The sequence below is a fragment of the Lates calcarifer genome, unplaced genomic scaffold, assembly GCF_001640805.2.
Source record: "Lates calcarifer isolate ASB-BC8 unplaced genomic scaffold, TLL_Latcal_v3 _unitig_4394_quiver_2972, whole genome shotgun sequence".
NCBI classification, from domain to species: domain Eukaryota; kingdom Metazoa; phylum Chordata; class Actinopteri; family Centropomidae; genus Lates; species Lates calcarifer.
In genome coordinates, this window is record NW_026116871.1 from 1 (window position 1) to 12,747 (window position 12,747).

The following is a 12,747-nucleotide window of genomic DNA, read 5'->3' on the forward strand; positions in this document are numbered from 1 at the left end:
GAACTCGCTGTGAGCAGAAGCCGAGACAGGCGCACTGTCAGACGCGGGAATCACTGTGAGCAGAAGTCGAGACAGGAGGAATTTCAGACGCGGGACTCACTGTGAGTCCTCAGAAGGGAAAATATCCCGGTCGGCCGCTGACCGTTTCCATACACCCAGATCATTCACAACCATTCGAATTCAAGAAAACATTCATATTAAAGTGGCTGAATTGTCATTTTTCTCCTCTCCTTTCGCTGGAGACAGCATTTGTTAATTGTGAGCTTTATCAGCGACAGAAAGAAGTAAAACGCAGATGTTGACTCACTGGCCTCAGACTGCTGTCTATTTTGTTTTATTGATGAAATGAAAGTTGATAAACATTAGATATTGAGCAGCGATACGTGGATTTTCGGGCTTTTTCACACACTGGTCTGAAATGCAGCCTCTAAAGAAGGTCTCTCCTTTCACATGAGACAGCAGTCGTTAATTGTGAGCTTAATGAGAGAGCAGAAGCGGATACACGAAGACTTTCAGATACCATACTCAGTGTGAGTCCACAGAAGGGAAAAAGATCTCCCTCGGCCACTTTCATACACCCAGATTGTTGATGAACATTAGAATTTGACAAACACTTTTATTAAATTGGCTGAGATTTTACTTTCTCCTCTCCATTCACTAGACAGCAGTTTTTCATTCTGAGCTTAGTGAGCGAGCAGAAGCCGAGACAGGAGGACTTTCAGACGCGGGAATCACCGTGAGCAGAATCCGAGACAGCAAGACTTTCAGACGCGGGACTCACTGTGAGTTCACAGACGGGAAAATGTTTCCCCTCGGTCACGGACTGTTTCCATCCATCCCTACAGTTCATGAAAATTAGAATTGGGACCAAATATTCATAGTAAAGTGGCTGAAATCTCATCTTTCTCTTCTCCGTTCACTGGAGATAGCATTTGATAATCCTGAGCTTAAATGAGCGAGCAGAAGCCGAGACAGGCAGGACTTTCAGACGCAGGGACTCAATGTGAGTCGACAGACGGGAAAAGATCCCCTCGGCGGCTCACACTTTCCATACATCCCGACTGTACATGATCAATAGAATTTGACCAATATTCATATAAAAGTGAATGAGATTTTACTTTCCCTCTCCTTTCACTAGACAGCAGTTTTTCATTCTGAGTTTAATGAGCGAGCAGAAGCCGAGACAGGAAGGACCTTCAGAACCGGTACTCGCTGTGAGCAGAAGCCGAGACAGCAGGACCTTCAGACGCGGGACTCGCTGTGAGCAGAAGCCGAGACAGGCGCACTGTCAGACGCGGGAATCACTGTGAGCAGAAGTCGAGACAGGAGGAATTTCAGACGCGGGACTCACTGTGAGTCCTCAGAAGGGAAAATATCCGGTCTGCCGCTGACCGTTTCCATACACCCAGATCATTCACAACCATTCGAATTTAAGAAACATTCATATTAAAGTGGCTGAATTGTCATTTTCTCCTCTCCTTTCGCTGGAGACAGCATTTGTTAATTGTGAGCTTTATCAGCGACAGAAAGAAGTAAACGCAGATGTTGACTCACTGGCCTCAGACTGCTGTCTATTTTGTTTATTGATGAAATGAAAGTTGATAAACATTAGATATTGAGCAGCGATACGTGGATTTTCGGGCTTTTTCACACACTGGTCTGAAATGCAGCCTCTAAAGAAGGTCTCTCCTTTCACATGAGACAGCAGTCGTTAATTGTGAGCTTAATGAGAGAGCAGAAGCGGATACACGAAGACTTTCAGATACCATACTCAGTGTGAGTCCACAGAAGGGAAAAAGATCTCCCTCGGCCACTTTCATACACCCAGATTGTTGATGAACATTAGAATTTGACAAACACTTTTATTAAATTGGCTGAGATTTTACTTTCTCCTCTCCATTCACTAGACAGCAGTTTTTCATTCTGAGCTTAGTGAGCGAGCAGAAGCCGAGACAGGAGGACTTTCAGACGCGGGAATCACCGTGAGCAGAATCCGAGACAGCAAGACTTTCAGACGCGGGACTCACTGTGAGTTCACAGACGGGAAAATGTTTCCCCTCGGTCACGGACTGTTTCCATCCATCCCTACAGTTCATGAAAATTAGAATTGGACCAATATTCATAGTAAAGTGGCTGAAATCTCATCTTCTCTTCTCCGTTCACTGGAGATAGCATTTGATAATCCTGAGCTTAATGAGCGGAGCAGAAGCCGAGACAGGAGGACTTTCAGACGCGGGACTCAATGTGAGTCGACAGACGGGAAAAGATCCCCTCGGGCTCACACTTTCCATACATCCCGACTGTCATGATCAATTAGAATTTGACCAATATTCATATAAAAGTGAATGAGATTTTACTTTCCCCTCTCCTTTCACTAGACAGCAGTTTTTCATTCTGAGTTTAATGAGCGAGCAGAAGCCGAGACAGGAAGGACCTTCAGAACCGGACTCGCTGTGAGCAGAAGCCGAGACAGCAGGACCTTCAGACGCGGGACTCGCTGTGAGCAGAAGCCGAGACAGGCGCACTGTCAGACGCGGGAATCACTGTGAGCAGAAGTCGAGACAGGAGGAATTTCAGACGCGGGACTCACTGTGAGTCCTCAGAAGGGAAAATATCCCGGTCGGCCGCTGACCGTTTCCATACACCCAGATCATTCACAACCATTCGAATTTAAGAACATTCATATTAAAGTGGCTGAATTGTCATTTTCTCCTCTCCTTTCGCTGGAGACAGCATTTGTTAATTGTGAGTTTTATCAGCGACAGAAAGAAGTAAAACGCAGATGTTGACTCACTGGCCTCAGACTGCTGTCTATTTTGTTTATTGATGAAATGAAAGTTGATAAACATTAGATATTGAGCAGCGATACGTGGATTTTCGGGCTTTTTCACACACTGGTCTGAAATGCAGCCTCTAAAGAAGGTCTCTCCTTTCACATGAGACAGCAGTCGTTAATTGTGAGCTTAATGAGAGAGCAGAAGCGGATACACGAAGACTTTCAGATACCATACTCAGTGTGAGTCCACAGAAGGGAAAAAGATCTCCCTCGGCCACTTTCATACACCCAGATTGTTGATGAACATTAGAATTTGACAAACACTTTTATTAAATTGGCTGAGATTTTACTTTCTCCTCTCCATTCACTAGACAGCAGTTTTTCATTCTGAGCTTAGTGAGCGAGCAGAAAGCCGAGACAGGAGGACTTTCAGACGCGGGAATCACCGTGAGCAGAATCCGAGACAGCAAGACTTTCAGACGCGGACTCACTGTGAGTTCACAGACGGGAAAATGTTTCCCCTCCGGTCACGGACTGTTTCCATCCATCCCTACAGTTCATGAAAATTAGAATTGGACCAATATTCATAGTAAAGTGGCTGAAATCTCATCTTCTCTTCTCCGTTCACTGGAGATAGCATTTGATAATCCTGAGCTTAATGAGCGAGCAGAAGCCGAGACAGGAGGACTTCAGACGCGGACTCAATGTGAGTCGACAGACGGGAAAAGATCCCCTCCGGCTCACACTTTCCATACATCCCGACTGTACATGATCAATAGAATTGACCAATATTCATATAAAGTGAATGAGATTTTACTTTCCCTCTCCTTTCACTAGACAGCAGTTTTTCATTCTGAGTTTAATGAGCGAGCAGAAGCCGAGACAGGAAGGACCTTCAGAACCGGTACTCGCTGTGAGCAGAAGCCGAGACAGGCAGGACCTTCAGACGCCGGTCACTCACTGTGGCAGAGTCGGACAGGGACCACTGGGCGACAACATGTTCCCCTCGGTCACGGACTGTTTCCATCCATCCCTACAGTTCATGAAAATTAGAATTGGACCAATATTCATATAAACGTGAATGAGATTTTACTTTCTCCTCTCCTTTCACTAGACAGCAGTTTTTCATTCTGAGTTTAATGAGCGAGCAGAAGCCGAGACAGGAAGGACCTTCAGACGGTACTCGCTGTGAGCAGAAGCCGAGACAGCAGGACCTTCAGACGCGGGACTCGCTGTGAGCAGAAGCCGAGACAGGCGCACTGTCAGACGCGGGAATCACTGTGAGCAGAAGTCGAGACAGGAGGAATTTCAGACGCGGGACTCACTGTGAGTCCTCAGAAGGGAAAATATCCCGGTCGGCCGCTGACCGTTTCCATACACCCAGATCATTCACAACCATTCGAATTTAAGAAACATTCATATTAAAGTGGCTGAATTGTCATTTTCTCCTCTCCTTTCGCTGGAGACAGCATTTGTTAATTGTGAGCTTTATCAGCGACAGAAAGAAGTAAAACGCAGATGTTGACTCACTGGCCTCAGACTGCTGTCTATTTTGTTTATTGATGAAATGAAAGTTGATAAACATTAGATATTGAGCAGCGATACGTGGATTTTCGGGCTTTTTCACACACTGGTCTGAAATGCAGCCTCTAAAGAAGGTCTCTCCTTTCACATGAGACAGCAGTCGTTAATTGTGAGCTTAATGAGAGAGCAGAAGCGGATACACGAAGACTTTCAGATACCATACTCAGTGTGAGTCCACAGAAGGGAAAAAGATCTCCCTCGGCCACTTTCATACACCCAGATTGTTGATGAACATTAGAATTTGACAAACACTTTTATTAAATTGGCTGAGATTTTACTTTCTCCTCTCCATTCACTAGACAGCAGTTTTTCATTCTGAGCTTAGTGAGCGAGCAGAAGCCGAGACAGGAGGACTTTCAGACGCGGGAATCACCGTGAGCAGAATCCGAGACAGCAAGACTTTCAGACGCGGGACTCACTGTGAGTTCACAGACGGGAAAATGTTTCCCCTCGGTCACGGACTGTTTCCATCCATCCCTACAGTTCATGAAAATTAGAATTGGACCAATATTCATAGTAAAGTGGCTGAAATCTCATCTTCTCTTCTCCGTTCACTGGAGATAGCATTTGATAATCCTGAGCTTAATGAGCGAGCAGAAGCCGAGACAGGAGGACTTTCAGACGCGGGACTCAATGTGAGTCGACAGACGGGAAAAAGATCCCCCTCGGCGGCTCACACTTTCCATACATCCCGACTGTACATGATCAATAGAATTTGACCAATATTCATATAAAAGTGAATGAGATTTTACTTTCCCCTCTCCTTTCACTAGACAGCAGTTTTTCATTCTGAGTTTAATGAGCGAGCAGAAGCCGAGACAGGAAGGACCTTCAGAACCGGTACTCGCTGTGAGCAGAAGCCGAGACAGCAGGACCTTCAGACGCGGGACTCGCTGTGAGCAGAAGCCGAGACAGGCGCACTGTCAGACGCGGGAATCACTGTGAGCAGAAGTCGAGACAGGAGGAATTTCAGACGCGGGACTCACTGTGAGTCCTCAGAAGGGAAAATATCCCGGTCGGCCGCTGACCGTTTCCATACACCCAGATCATTCACAACCATTCGAATTTAAGAAACATTCATATTAAAGTGGCTGAATTGTCATTTTCTCCTCTCCTTTCGCTGGAGACAGCATTTGTTAATTGTGAGCTTTATCAGCGACAGAAAGAAGTAAAACGCAGATGTTGACTCACTGGCCTCAGACTGCTGTCTATTTTGTTTATTGATGAAATGAAAGTTGATAAACATTAGATATTGAGCAGCGATACGTGGATTTTCGGGCTTTTTCACACACTGGTCTGAAATGCAGCCTCTAAAGAAGGTCTCTCCTTTCACATGAGACAGCAGTCGTTAATTGTGAGCTTAATGAGAGAGCAGAAGCGGATACACGAAGACTTTCAGATACCATACTCAGTGTGAGTCCACAGAAGGGAAAAAGATCTCCCTCGGCCACTTTCATACACCCAGATTGTTGATGAACATTAGAATTTGACAAACACTTTTATTAAATTGGCTGAGATTTTACTTTCTCCTCTCCATTCACTAGACAGCAGTTTTTCATTCTGAGCTTAGTGAGCGAGCAGAAGCCGAGACAGGAGGACTTTCAGACGCGGGAATCACCGTGAGCAGAATCCGAGACAGCAAGACTTTCAGACGCGGACTCACTGTGAGTTCACAGACGGGAAAATGTTTCCCCTCGGTCACGGACTGTTTCCATCCATCCCTACAGTTCATGAAAATTAGAATTGGACCAATATTCATAGTAAAGTGGCTGAAATCTCATCTTCTCTTCTCCGTTCACTGGAGATAGCATTTGATAATCCTGAGTTTAATGAGCGAGCAGAAGCCGAGACAGGAAGGACCTTCAGAACCGGTACTCGCTGTGAGCAGAAGACGAGACAGGAGGACTTTCAGACGCGGTACTCACTGTGAGTCGACAGACGGGAAAATGTTTCCCCTCAGTCACGGACTGTTTCCATCCATCCCTACAGTTCATGAAAATTAGAATTGGACCAATATTCATATAAACGTGAATGAGATTTTACTTTCTCCTCTCCTTTCACTAGACAGCAGTTTTTCATTCTGAGTTTAATGAGCGAGCAGAAGCCGAGACAGGAAGGATCTTCAGAACCGGGACTCGCTGTGAGCAGAAGTCGAGACAGGAGGACTTTCAGACGCGGGACTCAATCGTGAGTCGACAGACGGGAAAAAGATCCCCCTCGGCGGCTCACACTTTCCATACATCCCGACTGTACATGATCAATAGAATTTGACCAATATTCATATAAAAGTGAATGAGATTTTACTTTCCCCTCTCCTTTCACTAGACAGCAGTTTTTCATTCTGAGTTTAATGAGCGAGCAGAAGCCGAGACAGGAGGACTTTCAGATACCATACTCAGTGTGAGTCCACAGAAGGGAAAAAGATCTCCCTCGGCCACTTTCATACACCCAGATTGTTGATGAACATTAGAATTTGACAAACACTTTTATTAAATTGGCTGAGATTTTACTTTCTCCTCTCCATTCACTAGACAGCAGTTTTTCATTCTGAGCTTAGTGAGCGAGCAGAAGCCGAGACAGGAGGACTTTCAGACGCGGGAATCACCGTGAGCAGAATCCGAGACAGCAAGACTTTCAGACGCGGGACTCACTGTGAGTTCACAGACGGGAAAATGTTTCCCCTCGGTCACGGACTGTTTCCATCCATCCCTACAGTTCATGAAAATTAGAATTGGACCAATATTCATAGTAAAGTGGCTGAAATCTCATCTTCTCTTCTCCGTTCACTGGAGATAGCATTTGATAATCCTGAGCTTAATGAGCGAGCAGAAGCCGAGACAGGAGGACTTTCAGACGCGGGACTCAATGTGAGTCGACAGACGGGAAAAAGATCCCCCTCGGCGGCTCACACTTTCCATACATCCCGACTGTACATGATCAATAGAATTTGACCAATATTCATATAAAAGTGAATGAGATTTTACTTTCCCCTCTCCTTTCACTAGACAGCAGTTTTTCATTCTGAGTTTAATGAGCGAGCAGAAGCCGAGACAGGAAGGATCTTCAGAACCGGGACTCGCTGTGAGCAGAAGTCGAGACAGGAGGACTTTCAGACGCGGGACTCACTGTGAGCAGAAGCCGAGACAGCAGGACCTTCAGACGCGGGACTCGCTGTGAGCAGAAGCCGAGACAGGCGCACTGTCAGCGGGATCACTGTGAGCAGAAGTCGAGACAGGAGGAATTCAGACGCGGACTCACTGTGAGTCGACAGACGGGGAAATGTTTCCCTCGGTCACGGACTGTTTCCATCCATCCCTACAGTTCATGAAAATTAGAATTGGACCAATATTCATATAAACGTGAATGAGATTTTACTTTCTCCTCTCCTTTCACTAGACAGCAGTTTTTCATTCTGAGTTTAATGAGCGAGCAGAAGCCGAGACAGGAAGGACCTTCAGAACCGGTACTCGCTGTGAGCAGAAGCCGAGACAGCAGGACCTTCAGACGCGGGACTCGCTGTGAGCAGAAGCCGAGACAGGCGCACTGTCAGACGCGGGAATCACTGTGAGCAGAAGTCGAGACAGGAGGAATTTCAGACGCGGGACTCACTGTGAGTCCTCAGAAGGGAAAATATCCCGGTCGGCCGCTGACCGTTTCCATACACCCAGATCATTCACAACCATTCGAATTTAAGAAACATTCATATTAAAGTGGCTGAATTGTCATTTTCTCCTCTCCTTTCGCTGGAGACAGCATTTGTTAATTGTGAGCTTTATCAGCGACAGAAAGAAGTAAAACGCAGATGTTGACTCACTGGCCTCAGACTGCTGTCTATTTTGTTTATTGATGAAATGAAAGTTGATAAACATTAGATATTGAGCAGCGATACGTGGATTTTCGGGCTTTTTCACACACTGGTCTGAAATGCAGCCTCTAAAGAAGGTCTCTCCTTTCACATGAGACAGCAGTCGTTAATTGTGAGCTTAATGAGAGAGCAGAAGCGGATACACGAAGACTTTCAGATACCATACTCAGTGTGAGTCCACAGAAGGGAAAAAGATCTCCCTCGGCCACTTTCATACACCCAGATTGTTGATGAACATTAGAATTTGACAAACACTTTTATTAAATTGGCTGAGATTTTACTTTCTCCTCTCCATTCACTAGACAGCAGTTTTTCATTCTGAGCTTAGTGAGCGAGCAGAAGCCGAGACAGGAGGACTTTCAGACGCGGGAATCACCGTGAGCAGAATCCGAGACAGCAAGACTTTCAGACGCGGGACTCACTGTGAGTTCACAGACGGGAAAATGTTTCCCCTCGGTCACGGACTGTTTCCATCCATCCCTACAGTTCATGAAAATTAGAATTGGACCAATATTCATAGTAAAGTGGCTGAAATCTCATCTTCTCTTCTCCGTTCACTGGAGATAGCATTTGATAATCCTGAGCTTAATGAGCGAGCAGAAGCCGAGACAGGAGGACTTTCAGACGCGGGACTCAATGTGAGTCGACAGACGGGAAAAAGATCCCCCTCGGCGGCTCACACTTTCCATACATCCCGACTGTACATGATCAATAGAATTTGACCAATATTCATATAAAAGTGAATGAGATTTTACTTTCCCCTCTCCTTTCACTAGACAGCAGTTTTTCATTCTGAGTTTAATTTATTTTTGGTTTATTTGTCGAAGCCGAGACTTTCAGACGCGGGACTCACTGTGAGTCGACAGACGGGAAAATGTTTCCCCTCGGTCACGGACTGTTTCCATCCATCCCTACAGTTCATGAAAATTAGAATTGGACCAATATTCATATAAACGTGAATGAGATTTTACTTTCTCCTCTCCTTTCACTAGACAGCAGTTTTTCATTCTGAGTTTAATGAGCGAGCAGAAGCCGAGACAGGAAGGACCTTCAGAACCGGTACTCGCTGTGAGCAGAAGCCGAGACAGCAGGACCTTCAGACGCGGGACTCGCTGTGAGCAGAAGCCGAGACAGGCGCACTGTCAGACGCGGGAATCACTGTGAGCAGAAGTCGAGACAGGAGGAATTTCAGACGCGGGACTCACTGTGAGTCCTCAGAAGGGAAAATATCCCGGTCGGCCGCTGACCGTTTCCATACACCCAGATCATTCACAACCATTCGAATTTAAGAAACATTCATATTAAAGTGGCTGAATTGTCATTTTCTCCTCTCCTTTCGCTGGAGACAGCATTTGTTAATTGTGAGCTTTATCAGCGACAGAAAGAAGTAAAACGCAGATGTTGACTCACTGGCCTCAGACTGCTGTCTATTTTGTTTATTGATGAAATGAAAGTTGATAAACATTAGATATTGAGCAGCGATACGTGGATTTTCGGGCTTTTTCACACACTGGTCTGAAATGCAGCCTCTAAAGAAGGTCTCTCCTTTCACATGAGACAGCAGTCGTTAATTGTGAGCTTAATGAGAGAGCAGAAGCGGATACACGAAGACTTTCAGATACCATACTCAGTGTGAGTCCACAGAAGGGAAAAAGATCTCCCTCGGCCACTTTCATACACCCAGATTGTTGATGAACATTAGAATTTGACAAACACTTTTATTAAATTGGCTGAGATTTTACTTTCTCCTCTCCATTCACTAGACAGCAGTTTTTCATTCTGAGCTTAGTGAGCGAGCAGAAGCCGAGACAGGAGGACTTTCAGACGCGGGAATCACCGTGAGCAGAATCCGAGACAGCAAGACTTTCAGACGCGGGACTCACTGTGAGTTCACAGACGGGAAAATGTTTCCCCTCGGTCACGGACTGTTTCCATCCATCCCTACAGTTCATGAAAATTAGAATTGGACCAATATTCATAGTAAAGTGGCTGAAATCTCATCTTCTCTTCTCCGTTCACTGGAGATAGCATTTGATAATCCTGAGCTTAATGAGCGAGCAGAAGCCGAGACAGGAGGACTTTCAGACGCGGGACTCAATGTGAGTCGACAGACGGGAAAAAGATCCCCCTCGGCGGCTCACACTTTCCATACATCCCGACTGTACATGATCAATAGAATTTGACCAATATTCATATAAAAGTGAATGAGATTTTACTTTCCCCTCTCCTTTCACTAGACAGCAGTTTTTCATTCTGAGTTTAATGAGCGAGCAGAAGCCGAGACAGGAAGGACCTTCAGAACCGGTACTCGCTGTGAGCAGAAGCCGAGACAGCAGGACCTTCAGACGCGGGACTCGCTGTGAGCAGAAGCCGAGACAGGCGCACTGTCAGACGCGGGAATCACTGTGAGCAGAAGTCGAGACAGGAGGAATTTCAGACGCGGGACTCACTGTGAGTCCTCAGAAGGGAAAATATCCCGGTCGGCCGCTGACCGTTTCCATACACCCAGATCATTCACAACCATTCGAATTTAAGAAACATTCATATTAAAGTGGCTGAATTGTCATTTTCTCCTCTCCTTTCGCTGGAGACAGCATTTGTTAATTGTGAGCTTTATCAGCGACAGAAAGAAGTAAAACGCAGATGTTGACTCACTGGCCTCAGACTGCTGTCTATTTTGTTTATTGATGAAATGAAAGTTGATAAACATTAGATATTGAGCAGCGATACGTGGATTTTCGGGCTTTTTCACACACTGGTCTGAAATGCAGCCTCTAAAGAAGGTCTCTCCTTTCACATGAGACAGCAGTCGTTAATTGTGAGCTTAATGAGAGAGCAGAAGCGGATACACGAAGACTTTCAGATACCATACTCAGTGTGAGTCCACAGAAGGGAAAAAGATCTCCCTCGGCCACTTTCATACACCCAGATTGTTGATGAACATTAGAATTTGACAAACACTTTTATTAAATTGGCTGAGATTTTACTTTCTCCTCTCCATTCACTAGACAGCAGTTTTTCATTCTGAGCTTAGTGAGCGAGCAGAAGCCGAGACAGGAGGACTTTCAGACGCGGGAATCACCGTGAGCAGAATCCGAGACAGCAAGACTTTCAGACGCGGGACTCACTGTGAGTTCACAGACGGGAAAATGTTTCCCCTCGGTCACGGACTGTTTCCATCCATCCCTACAGTTCATGAAAATTAGAATTGGACCAATATTCATAGTAAAGTGGCTGAAATCTCATCTTCTCTTCTCCGTTCACTGGAGATAGCATTTGATAATCCTGAGCTTAATGAGCGAGCAGAAGCCGAGACAGGAGGACTTTCAGACGAGGGACTCAATGTGAGTCGACAGACGGGAAAAAGATCCCCCTCGGCGGCTCACACTTTCCATACATCCCGACTGTACATGATCAATAGAATTTGACCAATATTCATATAAAAGTGAATGAGATTTTACTTTCCCCTCTCCTTTCACTAGACAGCAGTTTTTCATTCTGAGTTTAATGAGCGAGCAGAAGCCGAGACAGGAAGGACCTTCAGAACCGGTACTCGCTGTGAGCAGAAGCCGAGACAGCAGGACCTTCAGACGCGGGACTCGCTGTGAGCAGAAGCCGAGACAGGCGCACTGTCAGACGCGGGAATCACTGTGAGCAGAAGTCGAGACAGGAGGAATTTCAGACGCGGGACTCACTGTGAGTCCTCAGAAGGGAAAATATCCCGGTCGGCCGCTGACCGTTTCCATACACCCAGATCATTCACAACCATTCGAATTTAAGAAACATTCATATTAAAGTGGCTGAATTGTCATTTTCTCCTCTCCTTTCGCTGGAGACAGCATTTGTTAATTGTGAGCTTTATCAGCGACAGAAAGAAGTAAAACGCAGATGTTGACTCACTGGCCTCAGACTGCTGTCTATTTTGTTTATTGATGAAATGAAAGTTGATAAACATTAGATATTGAGCAGCGATACGTGGATTTTCGGGCTTTTTCACACACTGGTCTGAAATGCAGCCTCTAAAGAAGGTCTCTCCTTTCACATGAGACAGCAGTCGTTAATTGTGAGCTTAATGAGAGAGCAGAAGCGGATACACGAAGACTTTCAGATACCATACTCAGTGTGAGTCCACAGAAGGGAAAAAGATCTCCCTCGGCCACTTTCATACACCCAGATTGTTGATGAACATTAGAATTTGACAAACACTTTTATTAAATTGGCTGAGATTTTACTTTCTCCTCTCCATTCACTAGACAGCAGTTTTTCATTCTGAGCTTAGTGAGCGAGCAGAAGCCGAGACAGGAGGACTTTCAGACGCGGGAATCACCGTGAGCAGAATCCGAGACAGCAAGACTTTCAGACGCGGACTCACTGTGAGTTCACAGACGGGAAAATGTTTCCCCTCGGTCACGGACTGTTTCCATCCATCCCTACAGTTCATGAAAATTAGAATTGGACCAATATTCATAGTAAAGTGGCTGAAATCTCATCTTCTCTTCTCCGTTCACTGGAGATAGCATTT

General features: G+C 45.6%; 1 long non-coding RNA gene across 9 annotated transcripts; it reads left to right on the forward strand.

Annotated features, from left to right (window-relative positions):
• The first annotated feature begins 2,210 nt into the window (after positions 1–2,210).
• Positions 2,211–12,105, forward strand: LOC127140277 (uncharacterized). Of its 9 annotated transcripts, XR_007810770.1 has the most exons (5): positions 4,815–4,995; positions 6,686–6,760; positions 6,892–7,012; positions 11,499–11,569; positions 11,708–12,105. It is a non-coding gene; the product is annotated as an uncharacterized LOC127140277 (long non-coding RNA). The 9 variants fall into 9 exon arrangements; XR_007810769.1 differs by lacking the exons at positions 4,815–4,995; positions 11,708–12,105 and adding an exon at positions 2,211–2,244 and having other exon boundaries at positions 11,499–11,678; XR_007810771.1 differs by lacking the exons at positions 4,815–4,995; positions 6,892–7,012; positions 11,708–12,105 and adding exons at positions 2,211–2,244; positions 8,528–8,648 and having other exon boundaries at positions 11,499–11,678.
• Positions 12,106–12,747: the final 642 nt, after the last annotated feature.